This window comes from Natator depressus, chromosome 3, assembly GCF_965152275.1.
Source record: "Natator depressus isolate rNatDep1 chromosome 3, rNatDep2.hap1, whole genome shotgun sequence".
NCBI classification, from domain to species: Eukaryota; Metazoa; Chordata; order Testudines; family Cheloniidae; genus Natator; species Natator depressus.
This window is the reverse complement of record NC_134236.1, coordinates 56626776-56645745: the sequence shown is the minus strand read 5'-3', so window position 1 is coordinate 56645745 and position 18970 is coordinate 56626776. Positions and strand designations below refer to the sequence as shown.

The 18970-nt window shown below is 43.6% G+C and overlaps 1 protein-coding gene across 1 annotated transcript in view; it reads right to left on the bottom strand.

Annotated features, from left to right (window-relative positions):
- Positions 1–18970, bottom strand: part of COL19A1 (collagen type XIX alpha 1 chain) — a 315358-nt gene that overhangs the window by 235228 nt on the left and 61160 nt on the right. The gene's annotated exons all lie outside the window — the stretch shown is intronic.

The window sequence follows — 18970 nt, the reverse complement described above, 5'->3', positions numbered from 1 at the left end:
CATGATTCTATGATTAAAATGAGCACCTATTCAATAGTAGCCCACTCTGAGACATATACCCACATCCAAGATGCAGAGAGAAACACGTAACAGCTCATGAGTACAAGCAAATCGTGGCCAACCTGAAAATTCATGAGGACACCTCCAATACCTTCTGAAATCATGTCTGAAATCTCACAAGCTTTTTTTCAGGGCTTTGGAGCGGAGCCCAGAGTTGGAGCGTGGAGGAGCTCCAGGTTTTTGCCTGGAGCTGGAGCAGAGCCGGAGCACAGCTCCAAAGCTCTGCTTTTTGGGGGAGTTGGTCTAACGCTTTCAAAGCATCCTCATTCAATCCTGACATGCACTGGAAAGAATTCTGGGATAATTCTAATTCCCCAAACAAACACTTGATTGCTGACCCCATGTCATAAATATAAAGGGAAGGGTAAACCCCTTTAAAATCCCTCCTGGCCAGAGGAAATCTCCTCTCACCTGTAAAGGGTTAAGAAGCTAAAGGTAACCTCGCTGGCACCTGACCAAAATGACCAATGAGGAGACAAGATACTTTCAAAAGCTGGGAGGAGGGAGAGAAACAAAGGGGGTATGTGTGTCTGTCTACATTCTGTCTTTGCTGGAGATAGACCAGGAATGAAGCCTTAGAACTTTTAGTAAGTAATCTAGCTAGGTATGTGTTAGATTATGATTTCTTTAAATGGCTGAGAAAAGAATTGTGCTGAATAGAATAACTATTTCTGTCTATCTTTTTTGTAACTTAAGGTTTTTGCCTAGAGGAGTTCTCTATGTTTTGAATCTAATTATCCTGTAAGGTATCTACCATCCTGACTTTACAGGGGGGATTTTTTTTTTATTTCTATTTACTTCTATTTCTATTAAAAGTCTTTTTGTAAGAAAACTGAATGCTTTTTCATTGTTCTCAGATCCAAGGGTTTGGGTCTGTGGTCACCTATGCAAATTGGTGAGGCTTTTTATCCAACATTTCCCTGGAAAGGGGGGGTGCAAGTGTTGGGAGGATTGTTCATTGTTCTTAAGATCCAAGGGTCTGGGTCTGTAGTCACCTAGGCAAATTGGTGAGGCTTTTTACCAAACCTTGTCCAGGAAGTGGGGTGCAAGGTTTTTGGGAAGTATTTTGGGGGGAAAGACGTGTCCAAACAGCTCTTCCCCAGTAACCAGTATTTGTTTGGTGGTGGTAGCGGCCAATCCAAGGACAAAAGGGTGGAATATTTTGTACCTTGGGGAAGTTTTGACCTAAGCTGGTAAAGATAAGCTTAGGAGGTTTTTCATGCAGGTCCCCACATCTGTACCCTAGAGTTCAGAGTGGGGGAGGAACCTTGACACCCCACAAAAGAACTTCTCCGCTTTAATCTACCCTGGAAACAATGGTCTAGATTAAACTGCTTTGGAACACTGCCTGGCAGATGCTGTTATTTCTTACATCTCTGGAAGAGAACACACAATGGCACTGTAGACACCAGTTGTAAACTATGGAGCAAATTATAAATCAGTGCCCACTTGGATTGTTTGCTGGTGGCATTGCAGATTTACTCCAAGCAATTTCCAAAGCTACCCATTGGCTCTAATGGATGTGGCTACATGAACATTTCTAATCACCTCATGTACTATAAGAAAGAAGTTCTGTTGATTTTTTTGGGTGGGAGGGCGGGGAATACCAGAGTAGTTGCCCATCTATTAACTCAGGGGTTCTCAACCAGCGGTATGCGTACCCCTGGATTCTGGCTTTAGACAAGGCGCAGAAGTGAAAAATAGGCTCAAGTATCACACTGAAATGTAAGTATAATATTTATATTCCAGTCAATTTACTTTATAAAATTATATGTTAAAAATAAAAAGTAAGCAATTTTTCAGTAATAGTATGTTGTGACACACTTGCATTTTTATGTCTGATTTTGTAAGCAAGCAGTTTTTAAGTGAGGTGAAACTTGGGCTACTCAAGACAAATCAAAATCCTGAAAGGGATACAGTAGTCTGGAAAGGCTGAGGACCGCTGCACTAACCCACATCTGCTATGTCACTGCTTCATTCAATGCTAGAACATGATGTTCATACACTAAAGAATTTTAAGGTAAAAAGGATTATTATGATCATCTAATCTGCCCTCCACATCCGATAGGAATTTGCCCAGTACTTCCTATATCAAGCCAAAAAATTCTACTTGAACTAGAGCATATCTTTTAGAAAGACATCCAAACTTGATATAAAGACTTGAAGCATTGGAGAATTCACCACTCCCCATGGTGAATTGTTCCAATAGTTTATTACCCTCACCATTAAAAATGTGTAATTTACTTCCTAGTTGAATTTTGATGAATTCATTATCTAGTCATTAGATTTTGTTATGCCATTGTCTGCTAGATTAAAGATCCCTCTAGTGCCAGATATCTTCTCCCTGTGCAGATGATTATATACTGTGATCAAGACACTGCTGCAGACATCAGTAGAGTGAGTCACTCCAGATGTTCTTCAGCAAGCTGTATACCAGTGGTGAGCAACCTGCAGCCCGCAGGCTGCACACGGCCCGTGAGGGTAATCCACTGACGGGCCACCAGACTGTTTGTTTACATTGACCACCCGCGGGCATCACCTGCTTCCTGCAGCTCCCATTGGCTGGGAATAGCGAACTGTGGCCACTGGGAGCTGTGGGCAGCCGTGCCTGCAGTGATCAATGTAAACAAACTGTCTCACAGCCCGCCAGCAGATTACCCTGATGGGCCCCGTGCGCCCTGCAGGTTGCCCACTACTGCTGTATACCATCTGATTCACCACCATGCCTGATCTGAAATTCTTATGATACAACTTATCAATGCTGGCTCGAAACTGAATATCAGCTGGGGACAGAAAGCAAAAGATACATCAAGGCTATAAGAAATGTCAATACTACATTTTACAAGTATTTTTGAAGCTTCCATGGAGATGCTGAACAGTAGCTTCAGAAATATTCTGAATTCTGCCAAAGTTCCATACAATGCAGGAATTGTGCTAGGCAGTGTATCCAAACTGAGAGATCTATCAAGACAGCTGCACAGAAAAGAGTGCATTATCAGAAGCTCACACTAATGTCACACACACAACCACAGATTCCAAAGCCAGAAAGGACCATTGTGATCATCTAGTCTGACCTCCTGTATAACACAAACATTGTTGCAGTTTTGTGTATTTATATCAGTGGTTGTTGATCCAGGAGTATATGCTGAAGAGGCAGAACAGGCCGCACATTTCATGTCTTTTGGCAATATCAAATTATGTAATGGAAAACACATTTGAGTCTATGATGCTGATAAACTGGGTGCCAGCTCTGGCCAAGTCTGTAGTTGTTAGTTAAGAACTGAAACTATAGCTGGAAACCAAACCCGTTCATCGTTATGTTAGTTTTGTTCAAAATAGGTATTAATCTTATATTCATGTATGTAGCGTTTAGACTCTATGAAATGCTGGTAAGTTGATGCATGCATTAATTTAACTTGCAATGTCTGTATTCCACGCTACAAGATAAAATGTAAATTTGTTTTATAACTGTAAAAATGCCTGTTTTTAACTTGTGAACTCAGACACAAAGAATAGCTCCACCCACTCATCCAGGAGGACTATAAAAATTAAATGGACCATCATAGGAAAAAACCTTTGTTAACTGCCCCCAGCCACCTATGGGGGAGTAAGTGCAGGAGGCCTTCTCCCATCAGTTGGAATGCCAGAAGAGGGAAATAAAAATAGCTATGTAGTGAGGTGGTGTAGTTCCCTGCCGCCCCGGAGAGAGATGAGCCCCTCGGGACACCAGAGTGGGCAGAGCCAGGGAGCTTTGATTTAACTGGGGATTGGTCCTGCTTTGAGCAGGGGGTTGGACTAGATGACCTCCTGAGGTCCCTTCCAACCCTGATATTCCATGATTCTATGGTTCTCTGAGCCCACCTCCCAGAGGGTCAAGTGTTGCCCCAGAAGTATAAAGGCCCGACCCCAGAGCTCATTGAGAGAGCAGCCACCGGGGAGGCCAGACGCCTCCGGCCTAGCTTGCGATTGGGAAAGCCCAGCAGCCTGCAGAAAACCTGAGGACTGGCCCAACCTGCCCTGCGCCAGCTACCCAGAGGAGTTGCCGAGCCTACCCTGCGCCCAGCTACCCGGAGGAGTTGCTGAGCCTGCCCCACGCCAGCTATCCCATGGAACCCATGGTGCTGGATCCCCCTGAGGACACCACCCTGACCCAGGTACCTCAAGAGGGGGAGTCTGGAAGTAGCGAGGGGGCAGCCGACGTTAGTCTGGCTGCAGCACTGCCAGAGCCCATGTCAGTGTGTTGCGGCCAGGATCCTTACTGACTCAGCAGCGGGTCTTCTACCGCAGCTAGGGCCCCGGGCTGGGACGCAGCGGAGTGGGAAAGCCTGCGTCCCCCCCCCGCCACCCAACTCGTCAGTGGCAGTCTCCCCCCTCCCAGGCCCTTTGGAACCTAGGGCCTGGGCTTACTGCTTATATACTAAAGGAGGACTTGTGGCACCTTAGAGACTAACAAATTTATTTGAGCATAAGCTTTCGTGAGCTCTGTAGCTCATGAAAGCTTATGCTCAAATAAATTTATTAGCCTCTAAGGTGCCACAAGTCCTCCTCTTCTTTTTGCGGTTACAGACTAACACAGCTGCTACTCTGAAACCTGCTTATATACTGTTATTGCTCAGCCCCTGTCTGAGAGCCTGAGCTCCTGACCAATGTTCCCTCTAATTTTTGACAGGCCATGTGGGCAAAAAATTTCTTCTGTGCAAATTGTTGTGCTTCTGTGCAAATTTTTGTGCGGGCGGTGTTTTGCCGTGTGCGCAGGGTTTAGGATCAGTGTGTGTGCGCGCACATACACACAGCTTAGAGGGAACAGTGCTCCTGACTCACCATTGCCCCACCCTGACCTAGGGCCTGGGCTTACTGCTTATACACTGTTTTTGGTCAGCCCCTGCCTGAGCGCCTGACTCACCATTTTCCCGCCCTGACCTTGGGCCTGGGCTTGTCATTATATACTGTTATAGGCGGTGTGGTTCCCTGCCACCCTGGGGAGAGATGAGCTCTGGCTAGCCTCTCTACAAGCTAACTGTGAAAATTTTTCATCTCTTTCAAGTTTGAACGTTTACAAGGGCTGGAACTAGGAAACAAAAAGCCGAGATCCCCAGGGTCAATCTGGGTTAAGCCGTAAAAAGACATTCAATGCTGACAGATTGCTACACCTCTGTCACCTTTAGAATTACAAACTGAAACTCATTTGTGCATATATGCTTGCTTGCTTTAACCTGTAAAACAACTCTCATTTCTCTTTCTTAGTTAATAAACCTTTAGTTTATTAGAGGATTGGCTAAAGACATTGTCTTTGGTGTCAGATCTAAGGTACAAATTGATGTGGCGTAAATGACTGGTCTCTTGGCACTGGAAGCGACCTCAATATTTTGTGATTTTTGGTATACGTGTTCATTTATCACTAAGTCCAGCTTGCCTGAGTGGCAAGACAGATTTGCGAGCCCAAGGGAGCTGTCTGTGACTCCATGGTAAGATTGTTACAGTGATCTAGGAGTTCACATTTGTTACTGGGTTGGTTAATTCTAATTAGAGAACATACCACTAGGTTGGGGGTGTCTGCCCTGCTTTTAACAGGCTGCCCTGAGATTGGCACTCTCAGCTGTGACCCACTTCAGCCAGTGTGACATGGTCAATGTTGGATAGGTTTTCCACTCTCTAGTTCACAACCTGGAAGACCGACTGATGATCACAAAAGCTTCAAGACCTCAAGATCTGACTCTGACATGCATTAGCAGAATAGTTTCTGGTTGTAGATTTCATTAAACACTTGGACCTGAAGACCTGACCTAGTAACTTGGATATAACGTATAGGGACAAGTTAAGAAGTCTCCACAATGAATTTAAATTCAGTGTCACAGGTGAGGATGCTCTATAGCTCCCCCTACAGTGCTAAGTGGTGCTTCAGGCATTCCCTGCCTTAGTTCACAAGTTGCGGCCACCTGCTCAGAACAGGGCAGCTCATGCCGTAAGCTTAGCGTCAGTCTCTAAACAGATAACTAAAGGATAACAAAACTCAGAATTTAGCTGTCTGCACCTTTAAACAAACAAAACTCAGAGGCAGCTACTTAGGCTTTGTCTACACTGGCACTTTGTTGGCAAAACTTGTGTCGTTTAGGGGTGTTAAAAAACACACCTCCAAACAACAAAAGTTTTACAGATGAAAAGCATCAGTGTGAACAGCACTTTGTCGGTAGGAGCGCTCTCCTGCCAACAAAGCCATTGCCGCTAGTGGGGGGTGGAAGATTTATGTTGGCAGGAGAGCTCTATCCTGCCAACAAACAGCAGCTACACTGAGCGCTTTTCAGCAGCACGACTATAGTGGCACAGCTGTGTAGCCAAAAGCCTTGTAGTGTAGCCATACCCTTAGATGCAGCGTTTTAGGGCAAGGCCTTGACCTGACCCTGGAGTTCTGGGTTAGCACTGAAGAGTTCCTCCTCTGTCCCAGTCTCACCTTACATACCCCTAAGAAGATGCAGGCAAGCCGCCTTAACTGTCTTGCTAGTTCCTGATTAGTCATGTCCCCTCCTTGCCTATCTAGGCCTCTGGGGAGATGTCTACATTGCAATAAAACATCCCTGGCTGGCCTGGGTCAGCTGACTCTGGCGTAATGGGCTCAGGCTGTGGGTCTGTAAAATTGCAGTGTAGATATTTGGGCTTGGGCCGGAGCTCAGCCTCTTGTAAGAATAGGCCTTTTCCTGTAGCCATACTGTAAGGCCTTTGTCTGGGGCCATATTAGGCAAGCAGCAGCCATTAACCAAGAAGCAGAAAGTCACATCCTCACGTTCCATCTAAATTACATTAAAACAATGTAATATCGGGCTGGTAAGGCGGTGATCCTGTTCTAACAGCACTCACCATCACCAGATAAAGAAACAGATCTTAAGATGGTAAAAGAAAACTTAATTTAATAGCATTCTGTATGGCAAGAAATCACTTATCAATAGTTGTGGTTGTGAAATCCCCATGTCTTTATGGTCCCACTTCTCTATTGTTTGTCCGTATGATCTCTGTCTGGTTCTTGGATTGTTTTTGTCTGTTACAGAATTAGTTTTCCTCGGTGTAAATTAATTATGGTGGTGTGGTATGATTGGTTAGACAATTTTGTTACAGCATGCGAGGATTGGTTAGTAAAATGACTGGTTAAGGCATGGCTTAGCAGGACTCAAGTTTCACTATATAAACTGGGATCCAAGAAGGAGACCAGCAGAAAGAACAGAAGAAAAAGGAAAGACCTGGAAGAACAACTCACCTCAAAGACATGGCCTATGATCAAAGTTGCTAAGAATCCTCTGCATGACTGTGACCTGCAGCAACCAGAATCCAGACGAGACTGACCTTACCTGGCCAACAGGGAAAGTCCGCCTGCCTGATCAGGATTGGTGAGCATAGCATTGTATGCTTAGCATGTGTATTCTGCATGGTAATTGTTAATAAATAGAGGATAAGGATATTAGTGTGTAAGGTTCTTTCACTGGTAAAAGATCCTGCAAATCTGCAAAGAGTACGCCTTGACCCCCAGGAATTGGATATGGGTGGCTGCGAGTAACAGAGAATTTTGTGTGGGTAACACTCTGGGACCCTCCCTTTTCTTGGGATCTCAGCCTGCTCTCCAGCCCAAGCCAAATGTCTACACTGTAATTTTATAGCCACACAGCCCAAGCCACCTGACCTGAGCCAGCTGTGCATGTTTTATTGCAGTATAGACCTACCTTGGAAGACTAAGTAGCATGGTTTGAGTGGATTTTCCTTGAGCAGAGGGGTGTCAGGGCACCTTTGCCTCCAGTGGGAGATAAACAAGGCCTGTTAAACACTGTCACAGTCACATTTACTATTAAGGTTCCATTTCCATTTTCCAAAGGGTTAATAAAGAATTCATAGATATTTATAAGTATGTTACAGACAAACAGTAAATATTACAGATGGTTATAAGCAACCTATTGAGCTGTTGGAATCCATGAATATTGATTAACTATTAAACCATCTACTAATCATTTATTAACCCTTAATAAAATATAAATGGAACCTTGACACATCTATAAGTGTGACAGAATTTAATATGAATAAAAAAAAGCAGTATGAGGCTTCAGTCCTTACAAAGACTGAGGAGGCATGATAGTGTCCTTGGACTTGAGAGAACTGAAGACTGCATAGACAGCAATTCCCGTTTCCATAGCTAAGAGAGAATTCAATACCACAAACAACAAAGAATCAGAATCGTAGGACTGGAAGAGACCTTGAGAGGTCATCTAGTCCAGTCCGCTGCATTCAAGGCAGGACTAAGTGTTATCTAGCCCATCCGTGACAGATGTTTGTCTAACCTGGTCTCAAAAATTTCTAATGACGGAGATTCCACAACCTCCCTAGACAGTTTATTGCAGTGCTTATCCACCCTGACAGGAACTTTACCTAATGTCCAACCTAAACCTCCCTTGCTGCAATTTAAGCCCATTGCTTCTTGTAGTATCCTCAGAGGTTAAAAAGAACAATTTTTCTCCCTCTTCCTTGTAACAACCTTTATGTACTTGAAAACTTATGTCCCTCCTCAGGCTTCTCTTCTCCAGACTAAACAAACCCATTTTTTAAAATCTTCCCTCATAGGTCATGTTTTCTAGACCTTTAATCAACCTTTCTCCAATTTATCCACATCTTTCCTGAAATGTGGTGCTCAGAACTGGATACAATGAATCATAGAATATCAGGGTTGGAAGGGATCTCAGGAGGTCATCTAGTCCAACCCCCTGCTCAAAGCAGGACCGATCCCCAATTAAATCATCCCAGCCAGGGCTTTGTCAAGCCTGACAAATGCTCCAGTTGAGGCCTAATCAGCACGGAGTAGAGCTTGAAGGATTACTTCTCATGTCTTGCTTACAATACTCCTGCTAATACATCCCAGAAGAATGTTTGCTTTTTTTGTTTGCAACAATGTTACATTGTCGACTCATATTTAGCTTGTGATGCACTATGATTCCCAGGTTCCTTTCCACAGTACTCCTTCCTAGTCATTTCCAATTTTGTACGTGTGCAACTGATTGTTCCTTCCTAAGTAGAGTACTTTACATTTGTCCTTATTGAATTTCATCCTAGTTACTTCAGACCATTTCTCCAGTTTGTCCAGAGCATTTTGAATTTTAATCCTATCCTCCAAAGTACTTGCAACCCCTCCGAGCTTGGTATCGTCCACAAACTTTATAAGTGTACTCTATATGCCATTATCTAAACCACTGATGAAGATATTGAACAGAACTGGACCCAGAACTGATCCCTAAGGGACTCCACTTGATATGTCCTTCCAGCTTGACTGTGAACCACTGATAACTACTCTCTGGGAATGGTTTTCCAACCAGTTAAACACCCAGCTCCATCTAGGTTGTATTTCCCTAGTTTATGAGAAAGTTGTGCGAGACAATATCAAAAGCCTTACTAAAGTCAAGATATATCACATTTACTGCTTCCCCTCATCCACAAGGCTTGTTACCCTGTCAAAGAAAGGTTGGTTTGACACAATTTGTTCTTAACAAATCCATGCTGACCGTTACTTATTACCCTATCTTCTAGGTCGGGGTGAGCAAACTTTTTGGCCCAAGGGCCACATCTGGGTGGGGAAATTGCATGCAGGGCCGGGTCAGGGGGCTGGGGTGGATGAGGGAATGCAGTGTGCTAGAAAGAGATATGGGCAAGGGGTTGGGGTGGAGGAAGGGTGCAGGGTGTATGAGGGGGCTCAGGGCAGGGAGATGGGGTGCAGGAGGGGGTGTGGAGTGTAGGAGGGGGCTCAGGGCAGGGGGTGAAGAGTACGGGAGGTAGCTCAGGGCAGAAGGAGTTTGGGGTGTGGGCTCTGGCCCGGTGCTGCTTACCTGGAGGGGCTCCGGGGCGGCAGTGGGGCACAGCAGGACCAGGGCAGGCTCCCTGCCTGCTCTGGCCCCGTGCCGCTCCCGGAAGCAGATGGCACCACGTCCCTGTGGCCCCTGGGGGAGAGGAGGCAGAGGGCTCCGCACGCTGCCCTCACCTGTGGGTACCTCCCCCAAAGCTCCCATTGGCCGTGGTTCCCCGTTCCTGGCCAATGGGAGCTGCAGGAGGCAGTACCTGCAGGTGAGGGCAGCACACGGAGCCCTCTGCTCCCTCTCCCCCAGGGGCCACAGGGACATGGTGCCGGCAGCTTCCGGGAGCAGCACAGGGCCCGCAGCGCCATGGGGGTGGCAATCCCACGGGCCAGATCCAAAGCCCTGATGGGCCAAATGCGGCCCATGGGCCTTAGTTTCACCATCCCTGTTCTAGGTGTTTGCAAACTGATTGCCTAATAATACGCTCCATTATCTTTCCAGGTACGGAAGTTAGCTGACCAGTCTGTAATTCCCCGCATTGTCCTTATTTCACTTTTTAATCGATTGGCACTATATTTGCCTTTTTTCCAATCCTCCGGAATTTCTCCTGTCTTACATGACTTCTCAAAGATAATCGCTAATGGCTCAGATATCTCCTTAGTCAGCTCTTTGAGTATTCTAGAATGTATGTCTTCAAGTCACCAGAGCCTGATAAAAATCTAACTTGTAAACTGGAGTAATAGTAATAGGATGAAATTTAATAGTGAGAAGTATAAGGTGTAAGGTTATGCATTTAGGGATTAATAACAAGAATTTTAGTTATAAGCTGGGGACGTATCAATTAGAAGTAATGGAGGAGGAGAAGGACCTTGGAGAATTGGTTGATCATAGGATGACTATGAGCCGCCAATGTGATATGGCCGTGAAAAAAGCTAATGCGGTCTTGGGATGCATCAGGCGGGATGCATTTCCAGTAGAGATAAGGAGGTTTTAGTACCATTATAAAAGGCACTGGTGAGACCTCACCGGGAATATTGTGTGCAGTTCTGGTCTCCCATGTTTAAGAAGGATGAATTCAAACTGGAACAGGTACAGAGAAGGGCTACTAGGATGATCCAAGGAATGGAAAACTTGTCTTATGAAAGGAGACTCAAGGAGCTTGGCTTGTTTAACTTAACTAAAAGAAGGTTGAGGGGAGATATGATTGCTCTCTATAAATATATCAGAGGGATAAATACTGGAGAGGGAGAGGAATTATTTAAGCTCGGTACCAATGTGGACACAAGAACAAATGGATATAAACTGGTCATTGGGACATTTAGATTTGAAATTAGACGAAGGTTTCTAACCATCAGAGGAGTGAAGTTTTGGAATAGCCTTCCAAGGGAAGCAGTGGGGCAAAAGCCCTATCTGGCTTTAAGATTAAACTCAATAAGTTTATGGAGGAGATAATAAGATGATATAACATGATTCTGGTAATTAATTGATCTTTAAATATTCATGGTAAATAGGCCCAATGGCCTGTGATGGGATGTTAGATGGGATGGGATCTGAGTTACTACAGAAAATTCTTTCCTGGGTATCTGGCTGGTGAATCTTGCCCATATGCTCAGGGTTTAGCTGATCGCCATATTTGGGGTCGGGAAGGAATTTTCCTCCAGGGCAGATTGGAAGAGGCCCTGGAGATTTTTCGCCTTCCTCTGTAGCATGGGGCACAGGTCACTTGCTGGAGGATTCTCTGCTCCTTGAAGTCTTTAAACCACGATTTGAGGACTTCAATAGCTCAGACATAGGTGAGAGGTTTTTCGCAGGAGTGGGTGGGTGAGATTCTGTGGCCTGCATTGTGCAGGGAGGTCGGACTAGATGATCATAATGGTCCCTTCTGACCTTCGTATCTATGAATCTAAGTAATTTTTCACTTGTTCTCTCCCTATTTTAGCCTCTAATCCGATCTCATTTTCATTGAAATTCACTATGTTAGATGTCCAATCGCTATGAAACTTTTTGGTGAAAACTGAAATAAGGGAGTCATTTAGCATTTCTGCCATTTCCACATATTTCTGTTATTGTTCCCCCACTGAGTAATGGGCCTACCCTCTCAGTGATCTTCCTCTTGCTTCTAATGTATTTGTAGAATGTTTTCTTGTTCCCCTTTATGTCTTTAGCTAGTTTAAGCTCATTTTGTGCCTTTCTAATTTTGTCCCTACATACTTGTGTTTTTTGTTTATCCTTTGCAATTTGACCTAGTTTCCACTTTTTGTTGGACTCTTTTTTGAGTTTCAGATCATTGAAGATCTCCTAGGTAAGCCAGGGTGGTCTTTTGCCATATTTCTTATCTTTCCTATGCAGTGGGATAGTTTGCTCTTATACCCATAATAATGTCTCTTTGAAAAACTGCCAACTTTCTTGAACTATTTTTCCTCTTAGACTTGCTTCCCATGGGATCTTACCTACCAAATTCCTGAGTTTGTTGATGTCTGACTTCTTGAAATCCATTATCTTTATTTTGATGTTTGCCCTCCTACCATTGCTTATAATCATGAGCTGTACCATTTCACGATCAGTTTCACACAAGCTGCCTTTCACTTTCAAATGCTCATCATGCATCCTAGTTCCATTGCCTTCCAATGTGAAGATAGCCCAACAATGTTCACAAGTAAATATGGACAATCAGTCAGAATATCAGTTTCAAGAATATGTTGTATCAGGGCTTCTGAGTTGGTCAAGACTGCATGAAGAGCATGCTGTGACAGACTTCATTCAGAGGCCAGCACCAAACAGTCTCCCCAGGTCTTGGGGTGGCTCTTTTGGGCAGTCCAGGGGGCCCAGAGGCCAGGCACAATTTTGTTCCCTCCCCTGGCATCCTTCAGGATCTCTCAGGGAGCTGGGGAGGGAGGAAGGAAGGGTAGGAGGACCCAGGCCCTCACTCTCCACCAGGTCCTGGCCCATGGCCCAAGGGGAGAGAAGCAAGGAGTGGCTCAGTGCCTTCTAGCTGCTACTCTAGATAAGCCTTCACTGGACTGCTTCCTAGCTTCCCTGTTTTCCCTTCAGTTTTGGGCATGGCCCCAGCCTTTTCCTTGCACAGTCTTCAGTAATTAAGAGCCCCAGTATGGAGGGGTGGGTTAGAGAGAGAAGCTTCTCAGCTCACTCTCAGAGTCTAGTTGTTCCCCCTGGATTTGAAGCTGGGGGGAAAGTAGGCAAGGTACGGCCTCTGGTCTCCCAGGCAAGTCTTACTCACAATCCCAGTTCTCTCCCTGTAGATAGTTCTGCTTCAGCAGCTACTAACTCACTGTTTTCTTACAACCAATCTCTCCTTCGCTCACCTGCACAGCCGGACTACCAGAGCTCCCTTTTAAGCAGGTCCTCCATAGGGAGCATGTGAGGCAACGCTTGAGGGGTGGGGCCTTCTTGCCCCAATACTGTTCCACCACTCCTTTAACCTTACTGTGGGCTCTGTAAACATCATCACACATGCATAAAAGAGGAACAATCCTAACAATGAGATCCGCACAGTCTCACAGGAGTAGTCATGTCTCCTGGGCTGGGGATGGTACTTGAACTGTGAATGGAGATTATAAAGAGTATGCAGTGCTCCTTTTTCTTCCCATCTGACCGCAGATATAAGTCTAGGTAGCAAAATGGTGAATGTTTTTATTCATATAAGCATGTGCTGCTTATTTTACTCTTGCTAAACTATTTATATTACTAATACGCTGTAGGAGTAAATCCATCTTGCAGAACCAAGTGTACTGCATAGTGCATATTTTGCTGCTTTTAGAGAGCTTATATCACTCAAATCCTTCCTTTTTGAAAAATCATTGAAATATTTAATGTTTTAGGCTGTCAGTCCATAATGTAGCCTATATCCATTAGCATAAAATTAAGTTAGTTCACTTACAACCATTTGAAAGGCAGATATTGCAAATGAACAGCAATCAACAATTCAGTATTTTCAAAGTATAGTTTATGGAGCATATATACATTGTCATGAACTAAAATACCACAGACAAAAGAAGCTATTACTGTCAAATTCTTGCTAAAGGAGGGTAGGAAAAAACAAAGCCACAGTTTAAGTAGCATCCATTTCACCTGTTATACTGACCTCAAATAATTTGCTACTAACTACTGACTGTCAGACGATTGTTGGGTGCTGTAGGTTTGCTACAGTGAACTAAGGGATTAGCAAACATCACACGAGATGTAAATATACACTGTCAATTGTTTTTTTGCAATAAAAGTTTTTTGCAATTATTTTTTATTAATCTGCTCAGGTTATCTGTGCCCCGAAGAGCCTGCCTGTGCCAAAGGACAAGGGGCTCCCTGGTATCTAATAGTGAGTCTCAGTTGGCCTGACCAGCTCAGTATACCCCAACTCACTGTTGGCATAAACTTTATCTAAAAGATGTCATGGAAGGTATGCTAGAATGACATGCTAGTCATTAATATTATTGTGTGGTGTTTGTACAAGTGATATATGGAAAATTATAAGTGTGCTGGAAATATGTTCTTAAAATGTTTTTGTGAGGTAGGGCATAAGGCATCCTGCCCTAGACAAAGGAATGTGGTTCTTTCTGCTTGAATGTGTCTCCAATGTATACTGAGCAAAGAGAGACAATAGAAGTATATTTTCATAAATAGCAAACAAAGCCATCAGACTAGCTCGTGGGGGAGATAGCCACTTAACTATCATAGTGGCATAGAGGAAACTACAAAAATTAACATAGGCTTAACTCCCAGGTTGCACAGCAAGCTGAGTCCCTAGGAGAGCTTCCTGCCTTGACAAAAGAAATTGTGAGGATATAAGCAGAGAGAGAAAGCCATTTTGGCATCCTTCACCTGAGGAGACAATGAAACCAAGTGCTTTAGGCTCTGTGTTGTATCCTGGCTAAGGACTGGGCAGCCATGCTTGAAGAACAACTGTGGTGAGAAAACTACTCCAAACAAAAGTTTGTTAAGTTTAGGTTTTAGTGTTAGAAACATTTTTATTTTTGTTTGTTTGTAACCATTTCTATCCCAATTCCTTCTACTCTGTATCAGCTAAATAGAAGTTCTTTGTTAATAAACTTAATCTTGTTTTATTACACAACCACCTCAGTGCAGTGTTTCAAACTGAAGAGTAAAATCCTCAGCCAAACTAACAGGCTGGTGCTAGGTACTGTCTCTTTAAAGAAGCAAAAAACTTGACAAGGTTTTGTGAGGGACTAAGCACTGCAGAAGAGATGGTTTTGGGGAGACTGGGAAGTCGAAGGCTATTGGTGTCACAAGGAATAGCCAGGCTGATGGAAGCCAGGGTGAAGTCATTGTGCTGTAAGCAGGCTGCTGGTGTCAGGGCTCTAAGCTGAACCGTATAGAAGCACCTAAGGCTACAGGGCAGGTGGTGACATAACCCCTTACTTGTTTGGATGAACCCCCCAAAGCATCACAGTACCTCAGGCAATTTATACCCTGCATAGGTTGGTTATTAATTTTTTAAAAACAGTTCTTGACATGCCTTAACCTAGCAGTTTCAGATTTAATTTTAGTTCACTTTTAATTTAATATTCTGACAATTCATCTCTAATTTGTTCTGAAATGAAAAAGGACTACAATGCTCAGGAAAGCTTGATATTTCTGATATTTCAAATTGCCGAGTGTAAACAGACCGCACTTTGGGGAGACAATAAAGCTGCAGTAAACTGAGCAAGGACCCAAACAATCAACATTAACCCTGGATACCAAAGACAGAATACTAAATGCAATTACAGCACTCGTGTTAGCGAAGGAAAAACTTCATCTGATAATTTAGGAAAATTACTTAGAAAAATTGAGTTTGTACCTTTTTTTATTATGGAAACCACAGGAGATGTTTTATTATGGGAATTAAACAGAGCTTATCCTAATGCAAGATGATGTTTACAATTCCCCCCCTGAAGAATCTAAATTGTAAAAATTTACGTAGACAAAATTTTAGAAAAAGCTACACTTCTAAAGACAAATGTAAAGTCAGAGAAAGAGCCAGGTACGTACAATATTTCCATTTTTATTTTGAGTGTCATTGCTGACTTTCTACTATGCATAGTCAGCCGCACCTCAGTCCCTGGAAAAATCATTGAGCAGGTCCTCAAGGAATCAATTCTGAAGCACTTAGAGGAGAGGAAAGTGATCAGGAACAGTCAGCATGGATTCACCAAGGGCAAGTCATGCCTGACTAATCTAATTGCCTTATATGATGAGATAACTGGCTCTGTGGGTGAGGGGAAAGCAGTGGATGTGTTGTTCCTTGACTTTAGCAAAGCTTTTGACATGGTCTCCCACAGTATTCTTGCCAGCAAGTTAAAGTAGTATGGGCTGGATGAATGGATGATAAGGTGGACAGAAAGCTGGCTAGACTGTTGGACTCAACGGGTAGTGATCAATGGCTCCATGTCTAGTTGGCAGCCGGTATCAAGCGGAGTGCCCCAAGGGTCGGTCCTGGGGCAGGTTTTGTTCAATATCTTCATTAATGATCTGGAGGATGGAGTGGATTGCACCCTCAGCAAGTTTGCAGACAACACTAAACTGGGAGGAGAGGTAGATACGCTGGAGGGTAGGGATAGGATACAGAGAGACCTAGACAAATTGGAGGATTGGGCCAAAAGAAATCTGATGAGGTTCAACAAGGACAAGTGCGGAGTCCTGCACTTAGGACAGAAGAATCCCATACACTGCTACAGACTAGGGACCGAATGGCTAGGCAGCAGTTCTGCACAAAAGAACCTAGGGGTTACAGTGGACGAGAAGCTGGATATGAGTCAACAGGGTGCCTTTGGAGGCCAATGGAATTTTGGGATGTATAAGTAGGGGCATTGCCAGCAGATCGAGGGATGTGATTGTTCCCCTCTATTCGACACTGGTGAGGCCTCATCTGGAGTACTGTGTCCAGTTTTGGGCCCCACACTACAAGAAGGATGTGGAAAAATTGGAAAGAGTCCAGCGGAGGGCAACAAAAATGATGAGGGGACTGGAACACATGACTTCTGAGGAGAGGCTGAGGGAACTGGGATTGTTTAGTCTGCAGAAGAGAAGAATGAGGGGGGATTTTATAGCTGCTTTCAACTACCTGAAAGGAGATTCCAAAGAGGATGGATCTAGACTTTTCTCAGTGGTAGCAGACGACAGAACAAGGAATAATGGTCTCAAGTTGCAGTGGGGGAGGTTTAGGTTGGATATTAGGAAAAACTTTTTCACTAGGAGGGTGGTGAAACACTGGAATGCGTTACCTAGGGAGGTGGTGGAATCTCCTTCCTTAGAAGTTTTTAAGGTCAGGCTTGACAAAGTCCTGGCTGGGATGATTTAGTTGGGGATTGGTCCTGCTTTGAGCAGGGGGTTGGACTAGATGACCTCCTGAGGTCCCTTCCAACCCTGATATTCTATGATTCTATGATATTTTTAGTAATTTACACATGGGAAGTGGCTGCACAGAAACCCTCTGACAATTATTTTCTTTACTGGTGCATGCACACGGAAATCCTCCCAGACTGCACATCTCTGCAGGCAAAGAAGCAAATATATTCGTAAATACCGTTCACAATTTGGACCCCCCAAAGACTTAATGCATGCCATGCACAACCTTGGATTAAGAAAAAAAAAAAGACCCATTGACACCATTTTGATTGACATCACAAGAATAGCCTGATCTCCAGATCTTGCTGAAATGACTCATTCTTGAGGCACACCAAATTTCAGAAAAATCTGACTAAGCATGTTGAGTTCAGAAGACAGAGGTGGTAATGCAACCTTAACTATAGTGGCACTGCTGCACCACTATTCTCGTAGCAACACTCAGTCACTTCCAAATTGTGTTGGAATTAAATTGATAACCTGGAGGTGAAAGCTCTTTATTCCAAAACCAATCCTCAGAGCCATGCAGTCCCCTATTATATTGTTCTATTTTAAAATGGAGCTTTCAGTAGAAGGATCCAAAATTCAAATTTTCAGATATATTTCACAATTTATTTCTGATGCGAAGAGCTTCTCATTTTATAATTTCAGACAACTGGGTTTCAAGAAATGGGTACAATTTACTTTTAAAATGGTAAAAAATTTATAAAATATGATTACAATAAATTGTGTGGGGAAGTTCTTAGGTAATACTGAAATTGAATTGTCAGATTTTCAGAGAATTTACTCACTGTTCTCTGCCTAATACTATTAGCATGAAATGCTCATTCCATTTCATACTCATCTTACTATAGATAAAACCATTGAGATTCGTATTGTTGAACTGAATTTGTGTGTTCTTAATCCCAACTGCCTCATTAACATTCATAAACAATCTTTTAAATTAGTAATTGAATTTAAGTCATTTGAACCTGAGGGTCAATATTCATATTATGCTATTCATAATATTATACCACTCCACCCCTAAATTAGGCCAATTTAATCAACAAAGCTATTCTACATAAACATACTAAGCAGAGAAACAGATGCGAGCATTATTCCAGAGATTCAAATAGATTTAAATATATTTTTAACCTCTGATATTCATTTTAAAGATGCAAGAATAAGAGTGCATCTACATGTTGACAGTACAAAGCCTCCCAGGATTTCATGAAATTTCCCGTAAACTATTTTTAAAAAATTGTTGAAATACTGTAACAATTTTATGTCACTGAAATGTTGTCTTAACATTTTCTATGCAATTACGTGTACAAACATACTGTGATGGACTCCCCCCAGGGTGCCACCTGGAACTGGGGTACCACTGAGCCCTCTGACCGACCAGCCTGGGCTCCCCCTCACACTGTGCTGCTGTGACAAGTTGCGAAGCCCTCCAAGCTTGCACCTTCACCGCCATTCACACAGGTAGGGGGACACACCCAGCTGCAGTTACATGCAGGCTCTCTAACCACCAGCATCTCAGCCTAGGACCCCAGAGCAGTACGGTCCTGCCCTGGTCAAATCTGGCCAGTATATGGGTTTAAAACCTGGTCCACCTCTCCCTCAATATGAAGAGGACCAGGTAGTTACTCGTTGTAACCAAGCTGAGATTTTCCCCAGACACCTTCGTCAAATGCACACTGGTTTGGATTAAAACATAAAATAAGTTTATTAACTACAAAAGGATAGATATTACG